This window comes from Pleurodeles waltl, chromosome 5, assembly GCF_031143425.1.
Source record: "Pleurodeles waltl isolate 20211129_DDA chromosome 5, aPleWal1.hap1.20221129, whole genome shotgun sequence".
Classification (NCBI taxonomy): Eukaryota; Metazoa; Chordata; class Amphibia; order Caudata; family Salamandridae; genus Pleurodeles; species Pleurodeles waltl.
This window is the reverse complement of record NC_090444.1, coordinates 1,315,901,550-1,315,928,259: the sequence shown is the minus strand read 5'-3', so window position 1 is coordinate 1,315,928,259 and position 26,710 is coordinate 1,315,901,550.

Sequence of the window (26,710 nt, the reverse complement as noted above, 5' to 3'; positions counted from 1 at the left end):
ATCCACCATAATGATCCCCAATATCCCATTGCTAGACATTTTCATAATCTACATTTTGACAACAAGAGATTGTTAACATTTGTAGTAACTAACAGTGTAGAACCTGACATATGTGGGGTGACAGGGAACACAAACTGAGAATATTAGAATCCAGGTTTGTGGCCTTTGAGATATTGGCCCCAGTAGATCTGAACTCCAGTGAAGAAATGGTTTTACACCTAGGTTAGTGGGTAAGGAATGGAGTTGTAATGTCTGGTTATTACTGTATATAGAGCCTCCATAGGAATCACAGATGTTTACATGAGTATTTTAAGTTTATTGACATGCTCTTTCTGGTGTTTTCATTTTCTTTTTACATACAGCTACGAACACTGTTTGAGTCACAGAGTAGAAAGCCAGGGATGTACGTTCATCTTGTATTATTTTTCGTACTCTAGCTGTAGTGTAGTACAGAACCGCCCATTTAGGCTCAATTGCGGGACTAGGCGTCTGCTGTGTGAGACTTTGGTGGAGGGATTGACAAATGAAGACAGAAAGCAAGCTGTATGGTGCAAGCAGATAAGGAGTTAATTTTCTCCAAAGAAAGAGGACCCACGCTCGGAGCTGTGTCCCCGTCCTGAAGCAACGGCCGACTGAATACCAAGTCGCCCGCACTCCAGAACATAGACCATCTACCAATGAACAAAGATTCCAAATGCAGAGCGTGCATGGATATTGTACAGTTAAAGCACAAGTACAGTTAAAGCAATAACACGTCATTAATAAGTACGAACAATAGCATCAACAAGTAATACTACAGAGACCTTTTTTTATACATATGAGGTGACATGTTCCCATGCTATACAATGCATTTATAAAATTTGATCATGAGGTTATGTCATATGGATTTTACTGCTAGCAACGGATTATCCCTCATATGTCATGGGACGTACAGATATTATAGGTTACCCCTTTTTACATGTTTTTGTATTTGTTGATATCCTAACACATGTTTATACTGGATTATTTATTGGTTGTTTAACTGTACCAGCTAGATCATGTGCACACAGTTACCATTGAATGCTGTGTATTTTATTCAATGTCATGTGTACAGATCTCATAATCAATATGGCAGAGTTCAATGATGAATTCTATATTACGCACTGTGAAAACAAGTGATTCATTTACTGTTAACTATAATCTGCACGACCTTGAATATTTAATTCAGTCATTTACTTGTATCTGAGAACAAACAGTGGCCAGTGCCTATGATGCGTGCACTGCCTATACCCATGGTTGATAACTAGAATTGTTTTCAGTGCTACCACATTCAAAGATGGCTGCTACCTTTGGTTTTATTGAGGATGTTTTTGTTTACCATTATCCTTTGTTTATGTCAGGCATACTATATGGGAGTGTGTCTATTTAAAACACTCTGTAGTGTCGGGAGCCGCCGTTCTTGAATGCCTCGCGCTGTGAATTCTGTACACGCACCGAGGCATTCGAGAACGGTGTGGAGAAGGACGGTTATTGAGACGGTCTGGGCATCTGCACGTCTCCCTTCTGCGATATAACTCAAGTTAAATAAAGTAATTAGAAAGTCTCTTCAGTGTCGGCAGATTCTTACAATTGGCGACGAGGGAAGTATCAACCCTACCGCGTTGTTGAACGTCGCTGCATGATGAAGAGCAGCAAATCGTGACAGTTAACATGTCATGGGAAAGAGTAGGAATTGATGTCATGGGTCCAATTGGAGTAGGTGAAGAGCAGACTTTCCCAGTTGGTGCTTGTAGATTACTTTTCCAAGTGGCCAGAGGTTGGTATTGTAAGGAAGGCTGATGTAAGTAGTATCATCAAATTTATGGATAACATTTTTGTAAGAGAGGGTTTACCAAAATGTATTGTGTCGGACAATGGGACACAATTTACGTCCTCTGCTTTCCAAGATTATGTGGAAAGAAATGGAATAAAACATCATACTACATCAATTTACCATCCTGCAGGTAATGGTTCTGTAGAAAGGTTTAACCGTGTACTTAAAGGAATGATTCAATGGTCTAATTGCAATAATTTGGTTTGGAAAACAGAGTTATGGAAAACCTTGTGGGCCTTTAGAATTACTGCATGTATCAGTACCAATGCTAGTCCGTTTGAACTCATGAGGGGTAGAACTCCCATGTCTAAAGATAATGTGGGTTGGCTCAAAGCTGCAAAAAGAGTAGAATGGAGTCCGGAGGAGGTGAAGACAAATATTGAGAAAGCTCAGGATAAATATAAGAAGTATTATGATGACATACACAAGTGTAAGGAGGTGAAGTTGTGTGTTGGAGATGTGGTGAGAGTCAAGAGCAATAAACACATTATTAAAGGACAAAGTAAGTTCTCTTTCCCTATGAGAGTAATTGCTGTATACAATAATTCAGCGCGACTCGATGATGGTAAAGTGTGGCATGTATCGGCTTTGTCACTGTATAAGAGTACCAGAGTTGTCTCGGGAACGGACTCAAGAACGGAGATTCCGAGAAGTCATATGTGGAAAGAATGGTTAGAAGAGAAGAATGAGGGAAGAGAAAAACTTGTTCATCAATGTCAACATAGAGTGGATTCAGAGAGTACTGATGATCGCCATCTTCCATCAAATGACCTGAGGTCATCTAACCGTTCCAGAGACTTTAGTGACCTGGAGGGAATCTGCTGTAGAAGTGGAAGATGGAGTAGATTTGGCAGGAGAATTGTAAAACCAAAGAAGTTAAAAGACTATTATTCATAGTAATGTTCTATAGAAATGGGTTATTGGAATGTCCAACTGTTTTATTTATAGATAACTGTTTATTTATAGATATTCATATATATAGTGTTTTTTTTCTTATATGTTTGTTTGTGAAAAGAGAGAAGATATGTAGTGTCGGGAGCCGCCGTTCTTGAATGCCTCGCGCTGTGAATTCTGTACGCGCACCAAGGCATTCGAGAACGGTGTGGAGAAGGACGGTTATTGAGACGGTCTGGGCATCTGCACGTCTCCCTTCTGCGATATAACTCAAGTTAAATAAAGTAATTAGAAAGTCTCTTCAGTGTCGGCAGATTCTTACACACTCTTTCTGTGATCAAGGCTTTGGCCGAAACGGGTTGGAGTGAAGCCTCATTTCCAAATAAACACCTTTTTTTGTTCAGCATACTGAAGGTGTCCGAGTTATTCCTATGACAAAGGAAACTTTGAGTTTATATTGTGGGGTTGCAGGATCCTGACTCGGACCGCCACTGTGAAAAGCACACTAATTACTCAGCATAAATGTCGCCACAATAGAGTAGTCTCGCCATGTGTGGTTAATGCTCTTCTGTTCCCAGACTCGGATTCGGGACTTTTGTGTTTTTCTGAAAAACTGCTAAAAAGAGAGCATCATACAAACAAGATGCAAAAACGCATACACACTTGCAAAATATGCTGATAAATGGCTTGCTTTATTCCGCCGCATCACTGGTCCTTTTCTGCGCAGATTTCTATTACTCTCCATCTTCATAAGTACCAGCCCCATCTGATGTTACCTTCCTTTCAAGCACTCAGTAGCCTTTTTTTACATGCGGGTACGCAGACGGGTAGATAGAGGGTTACTGAGTTTTAAAGTGTTTGACAAGATCACAAAATTGTAGAATTGAACGTAATCATCTAAACATGACACCTACATTTTTGCTCATTTGAAAATGAGCTAGTCCTAACTTCTGCGGGTGAATGATGACATTACAATGGAAATGGCTCTTCGGTTCTGTTGCCATGGCATACACGGCACCGAAGATGAAGTGGTCCTCTTCCCGCGGCCCAGCCAAAGTTGCTTGCATTGAAAGGTGGAGCGCTGTGATGCATTTCCAACCGAAGCTTTCTTAGCATCTCACATACACGTAACAGCTGTTATAAGCGAATCCCAGGATGTACTTTATGTCGTACAAGAGTAACATCTTCGTTTCCTCGTGCTAGTTTTTCGAATGACCTAGAAATGCAGATTTTTCTTTGGATGCACTACACGGTGCGCATGAAAACAAGTGCCTCGTAATGATTCCACCGCTGATGTAGCCTTTGTTGGCGTTGTCACTCATATGGAATGCAATCATGTCTCGAGAATGCCTGATAAAATCATACCAACTGTATGATCTCACGACTTCAGAGAAGACACCAGTCTCCACTTTCAACCTTTTACGTGAATACAGATGCTTCAAAACTCGAAGCTACGCTCATAAGCGTATACTAGGTAAGACCACTTATTAAATGCTTCGTCTTGTGGTTCAGAATTAAGAGTATCCAAATGTGAGAGAATTAGAGGATTTTTCAGTGTTTTATTGAGAAATCCAAACCTTCGAATACAGCCATACTTTCTTAACCTGTGCATATTAATAGGGTGCATTAGTGTCGTTAGGTAAGCAGCTCTAAGGCTCCATCATCAAATACACCCTCCTTGGTCTCGGAAAAAAAAAGTGTACTTTTCGCTCCTTGCTGAAAGCAGATAATAAATGTTGTAACTGGTAAATTTGAACTTTTCATCCTAGGTTCATTTAAAATTCGACGTTCTCAAGAATATGAATTTACACATTGTAATAGCAAAACATGAAAGTCCTCAGGATTCATTAGTCATATCGAGGGCCACTGGAATTAAGCAACGAGTGAGGAGTAAACTACTGCCAGGCAGTGCTTAATTTCTAAATAAAAACGTTCCAGTGCCCAAAGCTCTCCTCTTAAACACGGCGGCTGCGGCAATCAAATGTGCGAGCAAGGAATAATGAGGCAGCGTAATCCTAAAGCCTCTTTAATCCATTTACAGCCACTCCCTGCCCCTTCTGTAAAGACACTCTGTACGCGGTTAGTACTTCATAGTATGTTCATTCAGGAGCCAGAGAGAGCAAACCTGCGACCGATCTCTCCTCTCCACTCCAACCGCCCTCTCTTCACATTCCACTCTCGAGCGTGGTGCCCAGTAACCATAGAGATGGTAACCTGGACACCACATCTCCTTCCTTTCATAATATTACATTTTTTATACGAATACTCCTTCCCACTAAGAAGACTCTTCTGAAATTATAAATACGAAAATAACATATTCTTAACATCTTAGCTAAACACTGCATGAAACATAGCTTTAATATTTGGCTACAACATCACGTAACATATCAATGCATGGGTCAAAACCTGCCCCCATCCATTCCTTTCACATGACAAAATCTTTGAATTTCTTTGGTAATATCACTTCCCTACCTTTACCAGTAGTTTTATTTGAATGTATGCAAAGTTCATTAACATGTTGTTGCGAGTTACGAGGGATATCCACCTGAACACCTGAGGTAATCACCCTGGATACAGATGTGCCACACTGATGTGTGGTTTTGTTCATAATATCATCCCATAACCATCCCGTGTTGTGATCATGTACCTTCCCTTTCCCATGTAAATCCTGAATTATCGCATCATCACACTTCAACATTCTACTGAAATGCCAAACCTTTTTATCCCTCAATAAGGCTGATTTGTTATACACTTCACATACCCATAGTGGGACAGAAAATATACTGCTGCCCTTCCTGGTTCTGCGAACAAGCTTCACTTTAACTCAATCTCCACTAGATAGACTCACTTCCTTGACATTATGGCCCTCATGACAACATTGGCGGTAAAAGCCGCTTACCGCCGTGCAGAAGACTGCCAACACACCGACGCGGTCGCAGAATTCCGCCACAGCTATTATGACCCACATCCCGAAATCCGACCAAAATCAGACACCCACACAATTCCGCCACACCAAAGGTCAGTGATAAAGTGGCGAAAACAAAACCTCCACCGTCACGGCAACAGAAATACGCCCACGCTATCACGACCCACGAATCCACTGCGGCGGTCTTTCAACTGCGGTATTCCTTTGGCGGTACACACCGCCGCGCTCAAAATACACACACACATACAAACCACAGCCAACTGGACAATTCGAAATACACACACCTGATACACATACACACACCACTCCCACACACCCAATACAATATAAAACACACACCCACATCACCCACAAACCCCTACTACCAAAAATTCAGAAAGAAGGCCAGAGAGAGACAGCACCAGCAAGAACAACAGCATCCACAGGCACTCAACACCATCACCCACACAACTTCCACGCACAAAACACCACTCACCACTACATATCACCACACTTATCACCACACACACCACCCCACACATCACCCACACCACCCCATGGCACGCCAAAGACACCCCAGGTTCTCGGACGAGGAGCTCAGGGTCATGGAGGAGGAAATCGTACGGGAAGAGCCACAGCTATTTGGAGCACAGGTGCAGCACACCTCAATAGCAAGGAAGATGGAGCTATGGCGAAGAATAGTCGACAGGGTCAACGCAGTGGGACAGCACCCAAGAAATCGGGAAGACATCAGGAAGAGGTGGAACGACCTACGGGAGAAGGTGCGTTCCGTGGTCTCAAGACACCACCTGGTGGTACAGCGGACTGGCGGCGGACCCCCACCTCCTCACCCACAACTAACAACATGGGAGGAGCAGGTCCTGGTGATTCTGCATCCGGAGGGCCTCGCAAGAGTCGGTGGAGGAATGGACTCTGGTAAGTCAAACCTTTAACTACCATATCCCCCACCTTACCTGCATGCTATCACAGACCCCCACCCTCGCCCCCTCCCCTATCACTCCAACTCCTCACTAATGTACTAATAACACAAACCACACATCCCAACACCAAGCCCTGCATGCAACAACAAAGCATGGACACCCATCACTAAAGCATGCCCACTGCACATACCCATAACACCCCCCTCAACCATCATCACACAAGCCCCCACACAGGAATGCTAGTACTGGGGTACACGCTCACCCACCCATTGCACACCATGACACACACAGATGCAATAATCATGCTTTTACACCCCTGCAGGACCACTACCCAACGTCACCAGACAGGAGGGTCCAGACATCTCCACCCCACCCACAGAAGAGGCCCACAGTGATGACAGCAGCTCTGTCCAACTGGATCCAGATGACCAGCCCCGACCATTGTGGGCCTCGGGACAGTCGGTTCCCCTCACACAGGCACAGCCCACCACAGACCCTCCACCCTCTGGTAACACCAGCACAGCACCCACCCAGCGGGCCCATACCTCCGTCCCCAGGACACGTCAATCAGCTGTGTGTCCACCACTACAGGGAACCCAGGATAACCCACCACCCCAACAACAACAGGGACCTGGGGGCAGTGGCAGTGGGCACACAGTCCAGGGGACGGAGGCCCAGGAACACAGGGGAACTGGGAGGGCTGCTGTGCGACAGGGGGCGGACAGGCCAAGGGAACCCACTCTCCACGAGGCCCTCTCCTCCATCATGGGAGCCTTCCACCACTCCCAGGAGACGATGGCAATGGTCCTGGCCAAGTTTCAGGAGACCCAGCGCATGCAGGAGAAACAGTATTTGGGGTTCAGGGATGAACTCAGAACCATCAGCTCCGCCCTGGGCACCATCGTAGGGGTGCTGAAGGAAATACTTAACTCCAGGAGGGACACTGTGGCACTCCAAGGGGCCCTTGACACTAGCATGGACGATGAACTGCCCACCACCTCTGCCGGCGCTAGTGGACAGGACGCCCCGCCACAGGACCACCACACCAGCACCCCACCCCCTGCAGACGGAAAACCACCCCGCAGGCGATCCCTGAGATCCAAGAACAAGACAGAGCACGATGCCAAGACCCCCTCCAAGAAATGAGACCACCCTGATTGTCAAACCACTGTCCCACTTTGTAACCCTGTCTATATTGGAACTGCCCCAGCTCCACTTTCTATGCCCATATGGGCAATGCACCTGTGAGACTAATAGACTGGACTCTGCCATGGACATACCTCCACCATCCCCCCTCACCATTTTACAACCCCCTCCAATAATGAGCACTTCAATAAACACCCTTGAAGCACAAAACAATCTGGAGTCAGTCTGTGATTTCGAATTTGTGTATTGGCAATTATAGTGACAAAATGCTTTCTCAAATGTATTGTCAACATACCAATGTCACACAGCTGAAGTCCATGAGGAATCTAAGCAGATGACACATGTTGGAAACCACACCTGTGAAACCGTAAGGGAAAATGACAACTCAGTGACCATACACTGGGTGAAATCGACAGACAGGATAGAGGTAGAAGTGTTAAAGTACTTGTAGTAGGCAAGAATGTTTTCTCACCTGTGTGTCACTGGAAATATTGCTGGATGACTGAGTCCCTGTTGTCAATATCTTCTTCCTCTGCTTCCTCCTCATCACTGTCCACAGGCTCCACAGCTGCCACAACACCGCCATCTGGACCATCCTCCTGCAGAAAAGGCAACTGTCGTCGCAAAGCGAAGTTGTGAAGCATACAGCAGGCCACGATGATCTGGCACACCTTCTTTGGTGAGTAGAATAGGGATCCACCTGTCATATGGAGGCACCTGAACCTGGCCTTCAGGAGGCCAAAGGTGCGTTCAATCACCCTCCTAGTCCGCCCAATAGGCCTTATTGTAGCGTTCCTCTGCCCTGGTCCTGGGATTCCTCACTGGGGTCAGTAGCCATGGCAGGTTGGGGTAACCAGAGTCCCCTAATAGCCACACCCGGTGCCTCTGGAGTTGACCCATCACATAAGGGATGCTGCTATTCCGCAGGATGTAGGCGTCATGCACAGAGTCAGGGAACATAGCATTTACCTGGGAGATGTACTGGTCTGCCAAACATACCATCTGTACATTCATGGAATGATAACTCTTCCGGTTCCTGTACACCTGTTCACTCCTGTAGGGGGGGGACCAAAGCTACATGGGTCCCATCAATGGCACCTATGATGTTGGGGATATGTCCCATGGCATAGAAGTCACCTTTCACTGTAGGCAAGTCCTCCACCTGAGGGAAAACGATGTAGCTCCGCATGTGTTTCAGCAGGGCAGACAACACTCTGGACAACATGTTGGAAAACATAGGCTGGGACATCCCTGATGCCATAGCCACTGTTGTTTGAAATGACCCACTTGCAAGGAAATGGAGCACTGATAACACCTCCACTTGAGGGGGGATTCCTGTGGGATGGCGGATTGCTGACATCAGGTCAGGCTCCAGCTGGATACACAGTTCCTGGATTGTGGCACGGTCAAACCTGTAGGTGATGATCAAACTTCTTTCCTCCATTGTCGACAGGTCCACCAGCGGTCGGTACACCGGAGGATGCCGCCATCTCCTCACATGTCCCAGCGGACAGTGCCTATGAAGGACAACAGCGACCACAGAGTCAAACAACTCAGAGGTATTTACCCACAGTCTACACAGAACACCATTCATACACAAAATGTGGCCTGTATTTGTGTTGTGAGACAAGGCCTAGGTATGTGTGACGCAGTTGGTAATTTGGCCATGTGGGCCACTGAAATGGCGGCTGCCTGACCTGTAAAATGGGACAATGGGATGTGAGGTAACTGCGCTGGCGTTGTACACCGTCGCGGTAGGCGGTAGAAGACCGCGGCGCAATGCTGCATTGGTTAACATTGGACCCTATGGGTCCCAGGAGCCAATGATGATGTACGCCGGCGGTGATGGTACGCACAGCCGCGGACGTGACTGCCATTTTCTAGCTGTTCAATCACTCGATACCTTATCTTCAACAGGAGAGGACCTACACTGCAAGTGCTGCTGTGACCTCGGTCTGGAAGAGACAATGGTTCGTGCGTCTGGGGAAAGGGCCCCTGCCTTCACTGCAGAGGAGTTGGAGAAGCTCGTGGACGGGGTCTCAGGTAAGTACACAGGGAGCATGCTGTATGGGCTCTGCCTGTGTGGAGAGGGCTGGTTGTAAGAAGGAAGGGGGCACAGTTCTGCGTGCATGAAGGACTGTGAATGCATGTGCCACATGACAAGGGTAGGGATGTGGGCCACTCACTTTGACGGTGCAGTTGGTAATGACTTCTCTTCTTCCCCTGTACATGTCATGTAGGTCAGCGCCCACCAGAAGAAGGATATTTGGCGTGCCATCGCCAAGGACGTCCGGACCCTGGGGGTCCATCACAGACGGAGCACCCACTGCCAGAAAAGATGGGAGGACATTCGCCTCTGGAGCAAGAAGACGGCGGAGGCTCAGCTGGGGATGGCCTCCCAACGTGGGAGGGGTGCCCGTCGACCATGACCCCCCTGATGTTCAGGATCCTGGCGGTGGCCTACCCTGAGTTGGATGGGCGCTTGAGGGCATCACAGCAGACACAAGGGGGTGAGTACACTATCATTCAGCGGACTTTGCGCGCAGTGAATGTGTCTGGGTGGGGGAGGAGGGCTGTGGGTTTCCCTAGGCCACGGCGAGTTCCGTAGGCAAGGCCCCTCCGTAAGGCAGGCCATGTGGCCCTCCACCCCACCTCTGTAGAGTGCCAAGTACAGCTATTCATGCCCCTGTGTCACTTATGTGTGCAGATGTCATCCATAGCCTTGTAGGCCATTTCCCAGGAATTGCATCTGTAGAGCCCAACAGCGCGACGTAGTGCAGGGGGCTGCTGTGTCTGTATTGTCCGCCAACGCTAGTGGTAAGCCATGCACTCAACCTGTCTTTCTTCTGTCGTCGTCCCCCCTTTTTGTGGTCTCCCTGTTCTTGTGTGCATTTGCATCATCAGGTGGAGGTACAGTGGCACCGGAGCATGAGGGAGCTGCATTCCATATGGGCATGGAGGCCCACACTACGGACTCAGAATACACCAGTGGGACGGAGGGCAAGGGGAGCACCACAGCGGTCACAGGATCTGCAACCAGCGACACAGACTCATCCTCCGATGGGAGCTCCCTTGTGGTGGCGGCAACATCTGTGTCCCCCACTTCTACAGGTACAGCTGCCACCCCCCCTACCAGCACCACCCTCCCAGCAGCCCCTCAGCCTTCGCCCCGTGCCCGCTCACCCAGGGGGGTGGTCGTCACATTCGCCCCAGGCACCTCAGCCCCTGTCCCGTCACCTCTGCTGCCCTCAGTGAGGAGGCCATTGACCTCCTCAGGTCACTCACTGTTGGGCAGTCTACCATTTTGAATGCCATCCAGGGTGTAGAAAGGGAGTTGCAACACACAAATGCATTCCTGGAGGGCATTCATTCTGGTCAGGCTGCCCTTCATCGAACCCTTCAGACTCTGGCCTCAGCACTGATGGCAGCCATTGTCCCTGTCTCTAGCCTCCCCCCTCCAACTTCCTTCTCCGAAACCCAATCCCCTGTAGCTCTGCCTATCCCAAGCATACCATCAGACCAGCCTGCACACACCTCACCACACAAGGGAAGCTCAGGCAAACATAAGCACCACAATATCTCACAATATCCTTTTATGTAGGTGCTGGTTCATCTCTAATTGCCTTGATAATTTCATTCTTAGGTGTGATACCCTTACCGCTTACCTCATGGCCTAGATAACCTACCGATTGCATTGCAAATTTACACTTCTTTAGTTCAGCAGCTAATCCAGTTTCATTTACTTTATTTCTCCAGCACTACATTGAGCTTATGGTCGTGCTCATCTCTGCTGTGACCCATAATCAATATGTCATCTTGAAAGTAAATGACCTTACCAATTCCCTTAAAAAGCTTAAAGATCAGCCACTGGAACACAGCTGTTGCTGACGCCAAACCTAACCGCATTCTGATGAACCTGTACCACTCAAAGGGAGTAATGAACGCCATTAAATCCCTGCTAGATTCATGTAATCGAACTTGGTGGTAAGCCGAAGTTAGATCTATTTTCGAGAACCATTTAGCACCTTTTGATTGGGATAGTAATTAATCAATTTTAGGTAGGGGAATGCAGTCAATAACAATATTTTTATTTAATTCCTTCAAATCAATGCAATGACGCAAACGTCAATCCGATTTACGAGCGACCACCAACGTGGCCAACTATTCTGCACTTTCTATAGGTTCAATGAACCCTTTCAACTCTAATGCCTCCAATTCTTTCATGACCTCATCTCTTATGCTCATAAGTATATTCCTAACTTTATGACTTACAGGAATGGCACCTTCTTTTAATTTGATCTTATGTGTGAACCCTTTCAATTCCTCAACAGTGCCTGAAAATACACTTGGAAATAGTTCCATTACCGTTCTATCAAGGTTCAAGGTTGTATCCTTGACAACCAAGACTTGGTCCCCACCGCTAGGATCCAGCACGATGCCCAAGTCTCCTTGCTCTATCCATCCGAGAACTGATGGACCTTTCTCTGCAACATATCTTATGTGTGAACCCTTTCAATTCCCCAACAGTGCCTGAAAATACACTTGGAAAGTGTTCCATTACCGTTCTATCAAGGTTCAAGGTTGTATCCTTGACAACCAAGACTTGGTCCCCACCGCTAGGATCCAGCACAATGCCCAAGTCTCCTTGCTCTATCCATCCGAGAACTGATGGACCTTTCTCTGCAACATATAATTTCCCATTAGCCACTCTATTTTTGAATTCAAAAACTACTTTCCTAAACCGCACCATGGGAATCCTTTCAACCGTGAAGGTGACTGGATGTATATCTGTGGGATGCAACAGTTCTCCTGACACACCTGCCAATTCTTTCTCCCATACAGATCGCTGAATAATTGAGTACGGAAAGACTCTGAGTCTGCTACGACCTGTATGTTAACTCCATTTATGTTTATGTCACATTTAGGTTTCCTCCTAGAGTCACAAATAACATCCAAAATAGCCCCACCATCACCTATATTTAATACACTTTCATCACTGGTGGATTCTTGTTCATCAGTCTCCTTTCCCTCCAGCACACATTTCACCTTACAACCTTTTGTCTTTTCTTTTCTTCTACACACTCTTTTTATAAATGCCCCACAATGCCACAAAATGTGCATTTAACCTTGACTGCAGGACAGCATTTGTCCTGAGCAAAATGTCCCTTTTTGCCACATCTAAAACATACAGGTCCTTTATCTGGTTGTTTGTAGATATTCTTTCTCCCTCTCTCTTTTATGGAATAATTTTCTCTCTTTTTTCCCTGATCTTCACGATAACTTATATTGCATACTGCGTCTTCTCCGTTCTTATTTTTCAAAACCACATTAGCGCATCTTTTGGAAATTTCTGGCTTTTTGACAATAGCAACCACCTCATTCAGAGATGACTCTCCGCACACCCACAATTTCTCTTGTATGCTAGTATTATTAGAATGCATGACCACTTGATCTCTAATTAGATCATCATGTAACACTCCAAATCTACAATTGATAGCAAGTTTTGTTCAAGCTGCAACGTAGTCTTCAATAGTCTCATTAGATGATTGTTCCCTTTGGAAGAATGCATATGTGTCAATGGCTACACAGACCATGGGTTGATAATATGAGTCTAAATCATCTAATGCATCCTTGAATATAACTATTTCTCCAGACTGTCTCTCCTTTTTCTCCATCTGGGTATAAATGCGTAAGCCTTCTGGCCCCAGGCTGTGCAATAGAGTCTTCTTTTTCCTGGAATTAATTGTTCATCATTTTCTTGCTCCAAAGCAGATAAGTAATGTAGGAAATACTCCTTCCAATCCAACCATTTAAGTAAAGGCTCACCAGACCTTGGAAGAAATGGTAATGGTACCGCAGGTTTGGGAACACATCTTCCTTTAAGTACTAATTTCAACACTTCTTATTTTTTTTTATTTTGTTTATTTTTTTTAATAATAGTTCCCACTTTCTCAATGAAAATATTGCCACTTATTTGACTGTAATGTTGTTTCTTGAACACTCTAGCACACAGGTTCCTTAACTGTCGATTATCCAGTCCACATGGCCAGGACTAAAGTGCATCCTACTTTGTGATGCGAAGCGGTGAGCTGTCTAGTGCAGCGCAACGCACGCTGCTAAAGAAGCCAGTACCTTTGAAAAAAATGTCACGTGCGCACAGTGCACAGCTGTGTGTCTCCCAGAGCAACCAAGGATCAACGAATATGGCCACACATCTCACGGAGCCTTAAAAAAATGTTGCAGGTGTACAGCGCACGTCTGCATGTGTCCCGCAGCAACCAAAGAACAACGGTGATGGCCGCATGTCTCGCACAGCCAGCGTGAGCTCCGAACTCCATTCCTCGAACACACAGCAGGACAGACCTTTTTTTTACGGACACCCTCCACAGTTAACCAGCGAACAGTTAATGGTGTGCCCCAGCTGACCTGCACTCGTCGCACTGTGCCGTGTCCCTCCGAATTACAGCGTTCCTCTTCCTTTTTTATTTTATGGACGCACCAGTGGCTTCTCGGTCTCGGCTTGCTCACCCTCATAAACGCATCCCCTTTGTCATTGCCATTCTGTAAAGACACTCTGTATGCAGTGAGTACTTCATGGTATGTTTTTTCGGGAACGAGAGAGAGCAAACATGCGACCGATCTCTCCTCTCCACTCCAGCAGCCCTCTCTTCACATTCCAGTCTCGAGCTTGGTGCACAGTCACCATAGGGATGATAACCTGGACACCACACCTTCAGCATACTCTTTCAGCTTTCTGCTTTCTCCCTTTGTGACACATTTGTGTTTTTCTCTTCCTCCATCTTTCCCATATGTCTTTTGCTCACAGTAAATGTTTGAGGCCAGAAAATAAGTCCCGGCCCTCAATCAATCAATCAATCATTCGCATTTATAAAGCGCGCTACTCACCCATAAAGGGTCTCAAGGCGCTGGGGGGGGGGGGGGGGTGTCAGTGCTTGAAGAGCCAGGTCTTGAGCTGCCTTCTGAAGGAGAGGTGTTCAGGTATGGCGCGAAGGTGGCTGGGCAGAGAGTTCCAGGTCTTCGCTGCCAGGAAAGAGAAGGATCTTCCTCCGGCGGTGGCTTTGCGGATGCGGGGTACAGCTGCCAGGGCCTGTCCGGCAGATCGTAGAGTGCGCGGAGGAGTGTAGAAGGAGACGCGGTTGTTGATGAGTTTGGGTCCGAGGTTGTGAAGGGCTTTGTGTGCGTGGGTGAGGAGTCGGAAGGTGATCCTCTTGTTGACGGGGAGCCAATGGAGTTTTTTCAAGTGTCCTGAGATGTGGTGGTGGCGAGGGATGTCCAGGATGAGTCTTGCGGCAGCGTTCTGGATCCGTTGGAGTTTCCTCAGCAGCTTGGTGGTGATGCCCGCGTACAGGGTGTTCCCGTTGTCCAAGCGACTGGTGACGAGGGCGTGGGTGACAGTCTTCCTGGTGTCGGTGGGGATCCAGCGGAAGATCTTGCGGAGCATGCGTAGGGTGTTGAAGCATGCTGAGGTCACCGAGTTCACCTGTCTGGTCATGGTGAGGGATGAGTCCAGGATGAAGCCGAGGTTGCGTGCGTGGTCGGTGGGTTGGGGAGTGCTGCCTAGGGCGGGGGGCCACCAGGAGTCGTCCCATGCGGTGGGGGTGGGGCCGAGGATGAGGACCTCCGTCTTGTCGGCGTTCAGTTTCAGGCGGCTGTCTGTCATCCAGTTCGCCACTTCCTTCATTCCTTCATGAAATCTGGTCCTAGCTGAGGTGGGGTTGTTTGTGAGGGATAAGATGAGCTGGGTGTCGTCGGCGTATGATATTAGGTTGAGTCCGTGTTTGCGTGCGATGTTCGCCAGAGGGGTCATGTAGATGTTGAAGAGAGTGGGGCTGAGGGAGGATTCTTGAGGTACGCCGCAGATGATCTCCGTGGCTGTGGATCTGAAGGGGGGCAGGCGGACTCTCTGAGTCCTTCCGGAGAGGAAGGAGATGATCCATTCGAGGGCCTTGCCTCTGATGCCCGCGTTGCTGAGGCGTCGTATCAGGGTGCGGTGGTAGACCGTGTCGAAGGCTGCGGAGAGGTCCAGGAGTACGAGGGCCACGGTCTCACCCTTGTCGGTCAGGGCTCTGATGATGTCCGTGGCTGCGATGAGGGCGGTTTCGGTGCTGTGGTTGGTCCTGAAACCGAACTGTGTGGGGTCGAGGGAGTTGTTGGTTTCCAGGGCGTTGGTGAGTTGAGTGTTGACAATTTTCTCAATCACTTTGGCGGGGAACGGCAGGAGAGAGATGGGCCGGAAGTTTTTGAGTTCGGTGGGGTCTGCTGTGGGTTTCTTTAAGAGGGCGTTGAGCTCTGCGTGTTTCCAGCTCTCCGGGAAGGTGGCGGTGGTGAGGGAGGCGTTGATGACATCTCGGAGGTGCGGTGCGATGATGTCGTCGGCTTTGTTGTAGATGTGGTGCGGGCAGGGGTCCGATGGGGATCCGGAGTGGATCGAGTTCATGACGCGGGTGGTCTCCTCGGTGGTGGTTGGGCTCCAGGTGAGGATGGTGGCGATGTCGGTAGCGGGTTCCGGGGGGGGGGTTCGCGTCGGTGGTCGGGAAGCTGTTGTATATGTCGGTGATCTTGTGGTGGAAGAAGGTCGAGAGGGAGTCGCAGAGGTCCTGTGATGGAGGGATGGAGTTGTTTTCTGCGTCCGGGTTGGAGAGCTCTTTGACGATGCCAAATAGTTCCTTGCTGTTGTGGGCGTTGTTGTCAAGTCTGATCCGGTAGGCTGTTTTTCGTGCGGCGCGGAGGCGTTGGTGGTGTTGGCGGGTGGCGTCCTTGAGAGCTGACATGTTCTCTTCGGTCTGGTTGAGGCGCCACGTCTTCTCGCGGGAGCGGCATTCTTTCTTGGAGTCCTTGAGGTCGGGGGTGAACCAGGAGTTTTTCTTGTGGTTGTTGGTGCTGGCTTGAGTTTTCAGGGGGGCCAGGAGGTTGGCGCAGTCGGAGATCCAGTTGGTGAGGTTGTTGGCGGCTTCGTTTGGGTCGGTGGTGCTGGTGGGTCGGTTCTGGGAGAGGGTTGATGCGAGCTGATCCGTGGTGATACGATTCCAGTGTCTTCTTGGTGGTTGCTGGGTGTGGTGGTGCACAGTGGTCTTCTTGAAGATGAAGTGGACGCAGCTGTGGTCCGACCAGGTGAGTTCGGTGGTGTGGCTGAAGGTGATGTGTTTGCTGGAGGAGAAGATGGGGTCGAGCGTGTGTCTGGCGTAGTGGGTGGGGGTGTTGACTAGCTGATTCAGTCCCAGGTTGGTGAGATTGTCCAGTAAGGCGGTGGTGTTGTTGTCGGTGAGGTTCTCCAGGTGAAAGTTGAGGTCTCCTAGGAGGATGTAGTCGGTGGACGAGAGTGCGTGAGGGTTGACGAAGTCTGCGATGTCTTCGCTGAACTTGGTGCGGGGTCCTGGTGGTCTGTACATGAGGGTGCCTCTGAGGGTGGTCTTGGGGTCGCTGTGGATCGTGAAGTGGAGATGTTCGGCGTCGGGGAGTGAGTTGTCGGTGTCGGTTGAGATGCGGATGGAGTTTTTGTGTGCGATGGCAATGCCTCCTCCGATGCGGTTGGTGCGGTCTTTCCAGATGATTTTGTAGCCGTCGGGGATGGCTATGGCGATGTCGGGTGCCGAGGAGGGATTCATCCAGGTCTCGGTGAGGAAGGCGATGTCCGGGTTCGTAGAGTTGATGAGGTTCCACAGTGCGATGGCGTGCCTGTGGACGGATCGGGTGTTGACCAGGATGCAGTGGAGATTGCTTCCGGGGGAGTCGTTCTTGACGGGAGCGGTGTTGGTCCGTAGGCAGGTGAAGTGACAGTTGCTGCAGGTGAAGGGTCCGTGGGTCCGTTTGGGGGGGGCGCGGTAGCAGCCCGGAGTGCGGCCGGGGTTGAGGTTGACGAGGGTGGCGGAGTCGTAGGTCAGGCGGGGGGCGCGGGGGCCAGGGGTTTGGGCGCTGTGCGCGGTCCAGGCGCGGACGGGCGCAGACGGGCTTGCCTTAGGCGCGCCTTTGGCCAGCGGCGCGCCCGCTGCGCGCGTCCGCTGCGCGGCCTCGCAGCGGCCGCCATTTAAGGGGTAGCCGGGGAGGCGGGGTCAGCTGGGAAGCGGGAGGAGGGCGGGTAGGGCGAAAAAAGCGGCAAAAAAGCGGCGGGAAAAAGGCTCCGAAGGCGAGGAGGCCTAGAAAAATGGCGAAGTGCCGAAAGGCGCAGAAAAACAGGAAAACAAGGGGGAGACGGCGGGAGGGCAAGGGGGACGGCACTCAGAAGATGCAGGCACTCGGGGATACAGAAGAAAACCAGGGGAGCGCGATCACACAACACAGGCACTCGGGGATACAGAAGGAAAAAAGGGGAGCGCGATCACACAGCACAGGCACTCGGGGATACAGAAGGAAAAAAAGGGGAGCGCGAACGCAGACACACGGCAACACAGACACTCGGGGCACAGGCAGCGATGCAGGCAAAAGAGAAGGCAGAACAGGGGATCTGGATCTGGTGGCGCTGTGAGGACAGGGGAGAGCCATGTTTGTGGCCATGCCGCCGTGCACAGCCTTTGCAAGAGCCTTTCCCGGAGTACTTGGTGCTTTTTTTATTTTTGCATTTTTTTGCAACTTTTATTTGCTTGATGGCAGCAAATAAGTGGCGGTGCTCTGCACCGGAAACCACCAGCTCAAATTAGGCACTGCTGCCGGGGGTTACCAAAATTATGCAGCAAGGAAAACACAAATGACATCCTTGTCCATCTTCCTGCCACAGTTGTTACAATGTGAGCAGTCCCTCTGCCTCATAGAGCACCATTACCTTCCCTAGAAAAAGAAAATTCCTCCAATATGGCCTCCATTCCCATCATGCAGAAAAGGAGAAATTGGATATGGCCACTTGCCATTTTCCCTTTTCAATTGCCAGATTCAACAGCTAAGTTTTATTTCTTTATCTTCTCATATCTCTGTGTTAATTTGTTTAATTAATTCCCATTTTGAGACTTTCTACAACAGCTTTGTTTGGTAGTTTGTGGCCATGCCGCCGTGCACAGCCTTTGCAAGAGCCTTTCCCAGAGTACTTGGTGCTTTTTTTATTTTTGCATTTTTTTGCAACTTTTATTTGCTTGATGGCTGCAAGTTGTGCTGAGCACTGCCTGCCCTAAACATGGCAGTTCCCACAAGAGTTAGGGAGCTGGGTTATTTTGCTTCTGAAAATATGCACCCCATGCCAGCAATAATGTTTAAGAGTTTATTTGGCAAGCACAGAAAGTGTGACCAATCCTAGCAGGCTGAATCTCCAACTCCCAGGACAGTTCTTTGTCAATAAAACATAGCATGTTCTACATACTACATTCTACCTTCTGAGTTCTGTATTCTCTTTCCCCACTACCATAACACAATACAACACATTTTTCCCATTACAAATTTTCCCTAGTTACAACATGAATACATATATAAATAAAATGTAACTATATGGCGATAATAATTCAATTCCACTTCCTCAATTGATGGTATCCCATAATAACACGTAATCCTTCAAATTTTTAGGGGATGCCAACAATTGAGGAAGTGGATTTGTATCATTGTTGTTGTATAGAAAAATGTTTATGTATATATTTTTTCTTGTTGTAACTAGGTAAAATTTCCTCACAAAACTCAATCATGAGTTTTGGCTTTACCTCACTTCCCAAACTTATTGTCGGCCATTTTGAAAAATAGTCCATAAGAACTGTGGCAATTCTTTTTTCCTGCACCTGCCAATTGAAATGGACCACACACATCTATGGCTAATTTATGCCACGCTTTACACTAAAGATTTATTGGTACCACAGGAGTCTCTTTAGCAAAATGGGACTTATCACTGCAGACACAACTTACAGACCCTCTCACATATCTTTCGACATCATGGTCTACTCCAGGCCACCAAAAATCCTCACTTACCTTCCTCTTCATAAAAGACATTCCCCCATGTGCTTCATGCAGAATATCCAAGCATCTTTGCCTTAACGCATTAGGTACTACTAACTTCTCTCCACTTCTTACCCCTCCATCCTGAACTGACAACTCCGACCACATATCTTTATAGTTAATTAGAGCATATGTCTCATCCCTAATTTATGACCATTTCTTTTGCAAGTACTTTATAATTCTTTGCATTTCTATATCCCTTGCCACAACCTCTTTCCGTTTGTCTTCTTAAACTGCCTTAACATTTGTATTAAAAATATCAGCAATCACCCACTCGTCTTCTTGCTCATCCTCTTCACACTGCACTGGTAGCCTGGATAAACAAACCACATATACATTGCACAAACTCAGCACATACTTTACATTGAAAGAAAACTCTTCCAACCCATTTAACCACTTTTCAATCATTGGGGACACTTTTCCTGCTCCTTTTGTTGTAAATGCATCTACATGTGGCTTGTGCTCTTTCCTTAATTCAAACTCCGTACCCCACACACAATTTCTAACGTGCTGGATTACACACCAACAAGCTATTGCTTCCTTTCCTATGGTGGAGTTATTTGCTTCAGCTCCCTTCAATGTTCTCAAGGAAAACGCAACCACTCATTCTTTCCCCTTACTAGATTACAGCAAAACCACATCTCGGCCATGCATGCGTGCATCCGTCGCCACTCTAGTGTGATCTCGCACAACAACAGCTTTACTTACACAGCACCCACAATAAATGTTTTTATTTCCTCAAATGCTTGTTGAAATTGACGTGTCCATTCATACTTGTGTCCCTTTTTCATTAAAACCCTTAATGGTTGTGCCTTATCAAAAAAGTGATTCACAAACTTGGCATAATATTCCACCAACCCTAAGAATGATTTTAGCTGATCTTTATCCTTCTGGCTTGGAGCCTTCTAAACAGCTTCCATCAATTTAGCTTTGGGTCTTATTGTCTCATACAAAATGGTATGGCCCAAACACTCAACCTCCTGATGAACAAATTTGCACTTTTTCACCTCCATTGTGAGTCCTGTATCTAACAAAATTTCACATAAATTTTTTAACAACCCATCATGTGTCTTTTTGCTTGCTGCCCGCATCAAAATATCATCCTGAATAAATCTTATGTTTTCCATCTCCCCCAACAACCTTTGCATGAGTTGTTGGAACACCACAGATGCATATGCAAGCCCAAAAGGCATTGACACAATCTGGAAAGCTCCCTCTCGAGTTATGAATGATGTTTAGTGTCTGAACTCCGGGTGTAACAAAATCTGGTGATAAACACTCAAGAGACCGAGTGTGGAATAGTAACACCCCTCCTTTGAGTTCTGACGAGATCTCCTACGTTGGGTATGGGATGGTAATCCACCCACATGTTATTGTTCAGATCTCTAAGGTCCACACACATTCCGATTTTGCCATTAGGTCTGCTGGCAATCATGACTGGACTCAGCCACTTTGATGACTCCATATGCTCTATAATACCGTTCTCCAAAACCTTCCTAATTTTTCCTTCAAAGCATCTTTCAATACAATTGGTGTGCACGTTGTGTGTTTTCACAATTGCCCAATCTTTCCAGCTATTTTGAGTGCAAATATTTATAAACAACCTAATCTTTGTCCAAACAACACCAGAAACTCCTTTGACCACCTTTTGGCCTCAACTTGTTCCAGCATTAAAAATTGTTCACCTGCTTTAGGATCCAATACAATCTTCACCCCTTGTTGTTCACGCCAACCCAGTAGCATTTTCACTTTCTCTACCAGGTACACCAGACATAAGGCATTTCTTCCTTTGAAACATAAACTTGCTTGGAAATATCCCATCAAGAGTAACTTTGTTTTGCAATAACCTAGAACCTCCACATTAGTGTCTGACAATCCTTTCTGACCTGACTTGCATCAAGTTTCTTTATCAAGGGATTAATGTATATGGCGAATCTACCCATGTATCCACATTCATTTCATCAATACCCTCTACACAGCTAGGTGGACGGTAAGGCCCATTGATTTCACACACTTAATCAACTTCCTGTTCTTATGATATATCACATAATACCAACACTTCTACATCCTCATCTGGTTTATCTTCTCTTGAATATATTTGCTCCTTGCTCTCTCCCTTTTGCAACATATTTAAACTTACCGCCGCCCGCCAGGCGGGAACCGGCATTTGACCGCCATGCGGCCAAAATACCGCTGCCCCCATTCCAACATTCCTGCTGGGCCGGCGGGCGCTAACCATGTTAGCGCCCGCCGGTCCAGCGGGAATGAGGCCGCAACACAGGAGCCGGCGGTGTTGCGGCGGTGCGACGGGTGCAACTGCAGACAGTGAAAAGCTGGCCGGGGCACTGTTAGGGGGCCCCTGCACTGGCATGGGCAGTGCAGGGGCCCCAGGACACCCCTTACCGCCAGCCTCTTCCTGGCGGTGAAAACCGCCAGAAACAGGCTGGCGGTACGGGGGTCAGAATCCCCAGGGCAGCGCTGCTTGCAGCGCTGCCCTGGCGGATTCTCCCAGCCGGGGAAAAAACGGCAGAATACCGCCGGCCCCGGCAGGGCGACCGCGGCTTTACCGCCGTGGTCAGAATGGCATGGGAAGCACCGCCAGCCTGTTGGCGGTGCTTCCGTCATTCGTGACCCTGGCGGTCCAAGACCGCCAGGGTCAGAATGACCCCCTTAATTTATACTTCAATCTTCCCTGCTTGTACCCTTGAAAAGTGCCCCAGTGTTTTACATTTGAAGCATTTCATTTTTACAGATAAACAATTTCCTGATGTTGCTATATGTTTTGTACTGCCACGTCTATAGCACGCCTTTTTGCAACCCTGTGCCACCGTACCAGATTTAGGGGGTCATTCTGACCCTGGCAAGCAGCGCTGCCCTGGGGATTCTGACCCCCGTACCGCCAGCCTGTTTCTGGCGGTTTTCACCGCCAGGAAGAGGCTGGCGGTAAGGGGTGTCCTGGGGCCCCTGGGGGCACCTGCACTGCCCATGCCAGTGGCATGGGCAGTGCAGGGCCCCCCTAACAGGGCCCCGGCCAGCTTTTCACTGTCTGCCTAGCAGACAGTGAAAAGCGCGACGGGTGCAACTGCACCCGTCGCACCGCCGCAACACCGCCGGCTCCATTCGGATGTTGGTATAAATGTTGCATAGAAACAAACGCAAACAACAATGCAACAAAACAAACTAAAACAACAAGTTTACTCAAAAAGTAGTCACAGCTGTCTTGGAAACACAACAAACCTACAACATGAAATGTGGTCACCGGTGTCTGGTGGAGACTTCTTCCTTTACCATACAGTGGTATGCCACATTCCCTCTACTCTCTCTCTCTCTTCATTTATCCACATATTCAGTTCATTCAAATTGTGGTCTACCAGCCCCCTGTAGCTCCAACATCCAATAGGAGACACTGAAAAATGTTACTGCCTCCCCTCTCCCCCTGTCCAATCAGCACACACCTTGTTTCATCCAATAAATGCTTCAGTTTTCCTTTTGTGCATTCAGCACACACCTTGTTTGCCCTGCATAGCACTCTGGAAATATGCCACCCAACAGTGCTCAGTTGCCCCGTACTCCGCTTCATCGACTTCTGTCCCCTAAGTTGTTATTTCACCTTGTATTTATCTGACTTTGCAGTCCACTCTGCCTTTGCCGTCCAATGCGCTAGGTTGTGTGAACCCTGACCATATAGCAACATCACAAGTCTAACATAGACTGCACAGCTCGCAGCGACCTTAGCGTGCTGCAGTCTCAGTCGGCGGGTAAACCTCACGCAACCAAGCTCATGCAAACTACTGCTCACACAGCCTGACCGTTTATCCTCACCACTCGTTTCCTCACCTTTATGTCTTGTCTTAAAAAGTCCTGCACACCTCCCGAAAGGCACAGAGCAGGGTCCTGTATCCTTCTCCTTGGTGATCATGGTCCTCCTCACCACAACTCATAGTACTGTTAGGTGCTGATGAAAGCATGCTTGCCCACAAACTCCATGTAGATAGGGTTGGTCCTGGCATTACATCCCATCCTTGTCGCCAGAGCTTCCTTGGAAACCATGGAAAGCGGAAGCTGCCAGAGTCTTGGGTGAGGCTCTCTGCATACCATTATGATGGAGCATGTGGGCACTTCTTCTCGGTCCCCTTCGTGGGCATCCATTCAGCAGGTGACTAAGGCAGCCATGGAGACTGCTTTTCAAGCCACAGATCCAGTTGGGCCTGCTCTGACAAAGGATCCTTGGCTTCAGCATATAGAGGTGCCTTCAGGGACCCTGAGGAGGAACACAAATAAGGCATTTTCTACATGTAATGGAATTGGTTGAAATCAGTATATGAAAGAAATTTTGAATTTTTCTGTTCCTCAACAGACCACTCATGATGGGGATTTTATCATGAAGTACCAATGTCCAGATCCTGAGTCTTTGCCCTGTCACAGTGCGGTGCACAGGGTCACTGCTCACGAGGGGAATGACATTGACAAATCATCTTTTCCACACGTTCTCTCTAAGCGTTACCCTCTTAAGTTTTTTTTTAGATGCTTTGGTGACTACTATGCAACTAATTTGTCTGTGAGGGCCAATTCCTATTTAACATATTTGATTTAATCCCTTTTAAAGGATTTCCACACATTGGTAAAGCAAATGCTGGAACAACTGAATACATCTACTCTCTTGCCTATAATGGAGTCTCAGGTCTCGTTTCTATTGGATATATAATTTGATAACTTATGTGCCTCCGCTGCTGCATCTGGGGCCACTGTAGCTGCACTTTATCACATCTTATTGTATTCTTGGAAAGAGGATGCAGCTAAGAAATCTGTTCACATAAAGTTACCTTTTGAGGGTGCTAAAATCTTTGGGCCACAATTAGAGGGTATGGTGAAGAAATAGGTTGAAAATAAAAACTGATGGCTCCTACTAGATAGTTCAGGAGCAGAGGGTTAGGAAATTGCTGAGCCTTTGGTACGACCTCTGTGAAATCTGCCAACCAGCCCTTTTGAGGCAGGGGTCATGGCCCTTCCAATGACAAATCGTGGTCCCAGCCCTCAAGCTTCTCCACCTCACCTCATCCAAAAGCCTCACTATGCTGGTCTTCATCAAGAATGGAGCCTTTCAGTGACAGACTCCTCAGCCTTATAGATGGTTTTGGAGGGTTATCACATAGAGTTTTCCAGTTCTGTTAAGACAGCTTTCATGAAACTCCTTTGCAGAAGGATCCAGTGAACCGTCAAGTGATACTTTTAGCGACCCAACTCTTATTGGATGTCAATAATACTTCATATTCCGCTCTACGAGCAGAGGCTCCCCTTTTATTCCATTCTACTCCTAGTGAAAAAGACATTCAGAGACTTTCATCCAGTCCTGGACCTCAAAGGGATGGACCAATTCACCCCTCACTGACTGTTCAAAATGGTAACTGTGAAGGCCATTCTTCAGTTGATCAATCAATGGGACTTTCTAGCATCATTGGACATGTACGATTTATACCTGCAAGTTCCTATCTTTGGCCCTCACCACAAATTGCTTTGTTTTGTAGTCAAGGGGAATCATTACCAGTTCTGGGTCCTGCCATTCAGTCTTTCCTCAACTCAAAGGGTTTTACCAAACACTTGGCAACCTGGTGGGTATTTTACATTCTAAAGGTATTCAGGTTTACTCGTATTTGGATGACTGGTTAATTGTCTCTTCTTCACTTCTTATGGTGAAGGATCATGTTCAACAGGTCTGCAATCTTCTGATAAGACAAGGGTTCCTCCTCAACTACAAGAAGTCAAGTCATCAGCCTTCTCAGACCCTTTGGTTTATCGTGACTTTGTTTCGAAAAGATCTAGGATGAATCTTCCTCACTGAGGACAGAAAGACTAACTTGATGTCTCACCTAGCTTCTCTTTTATCAAAGACTCATGCTTCAGCAAGGCTTTGGTTGAGGAGCCTGGGTTAAATGGGCTCAACCATAGCCATCCTTTTCTGGAGTCGTCTACATCTGAGTCCTTTAGTCCACCACCTTCTAAGGCTGTTGAACCCTGTGTCTCAGGATTACAAGGCTTTGGTCCCTGTCACACCAGACATCTACCAGGACCTCCAATGGTGGCTGCCATCGCAGAATCTGTATAGGCGGAGTCAATATCTGAATCTTCCTCCTGCCAGACCCTTCCCACGGATGCCAATGCGGTGCATTGTGGGGCAGTTTGGAAGGGTTTGCAAGCTCAAGACAGGTGGAATTTCCTAAAGCTACAATCTTCCAGCTAGAAGGAACTGGCAACTCTTTGGAAGGCTCCCCTTTGGTTCTCTTCATTACTTCACACCCACTCAGAATGTCTGCAGATAGACTCCAGCTCTACCTCCTTTCTCAGGAGATGGCCGTTTAGACAGAGAGGAATCTGTTTTCCCTACCAGCAGTTTATCTTCCAGGGAAGAAGTATGAGCCTGCCGACTGACTGAGCCAGATGATTCCATCCTCAGTTACCCTCTGTCTGTGCCCTTGGTTGTTCCAGCAGATTGTGATACAGTTTGGCCTCCTGTGATTGGACCTTTTTGCAGCTGAGGACAATGCACTTCTGCCTAAATTCTGCAGCCTGACTCCATTCTGGAAGGCTCGGGCAATTGATGTCCTATCTATCACTTGGCCCAAACTGTTCCTTCTTCATTCCCTCCCTTCCCCTAATTTCCATTGTGTTGAAGAAGATCCAGTGGATCACGCAGACATTCTCCTGGTGATGCCAGAGTGGCCCAAGTGAACCTGGATTCCTGTCTTGATGGATCTCCAGTTGCAGTCACTTTGGAGATTTAAAATCACCCATCTCCATTGAGAATCCCCTTTCTGCAGTCAGAATCTCAGACTGGGGGTTTAGCACTTGAAAGGCTAACCCTTTTAGCGCAGAGTTGTTCTTTGGAGGGGGCAGAGTCAATTCAGCTGCTCAGGAAGCCTTCTACCTTGAAGGCTTATACCCACCATTGACAAAGTTTTGAGGATTGGTGTAGAAATCAAAATTTATCCCTGGATTCTTGTGACCCGTCAAAATCCATTGTGAGGAAGACATTGTTTTACCAGTGTTCTT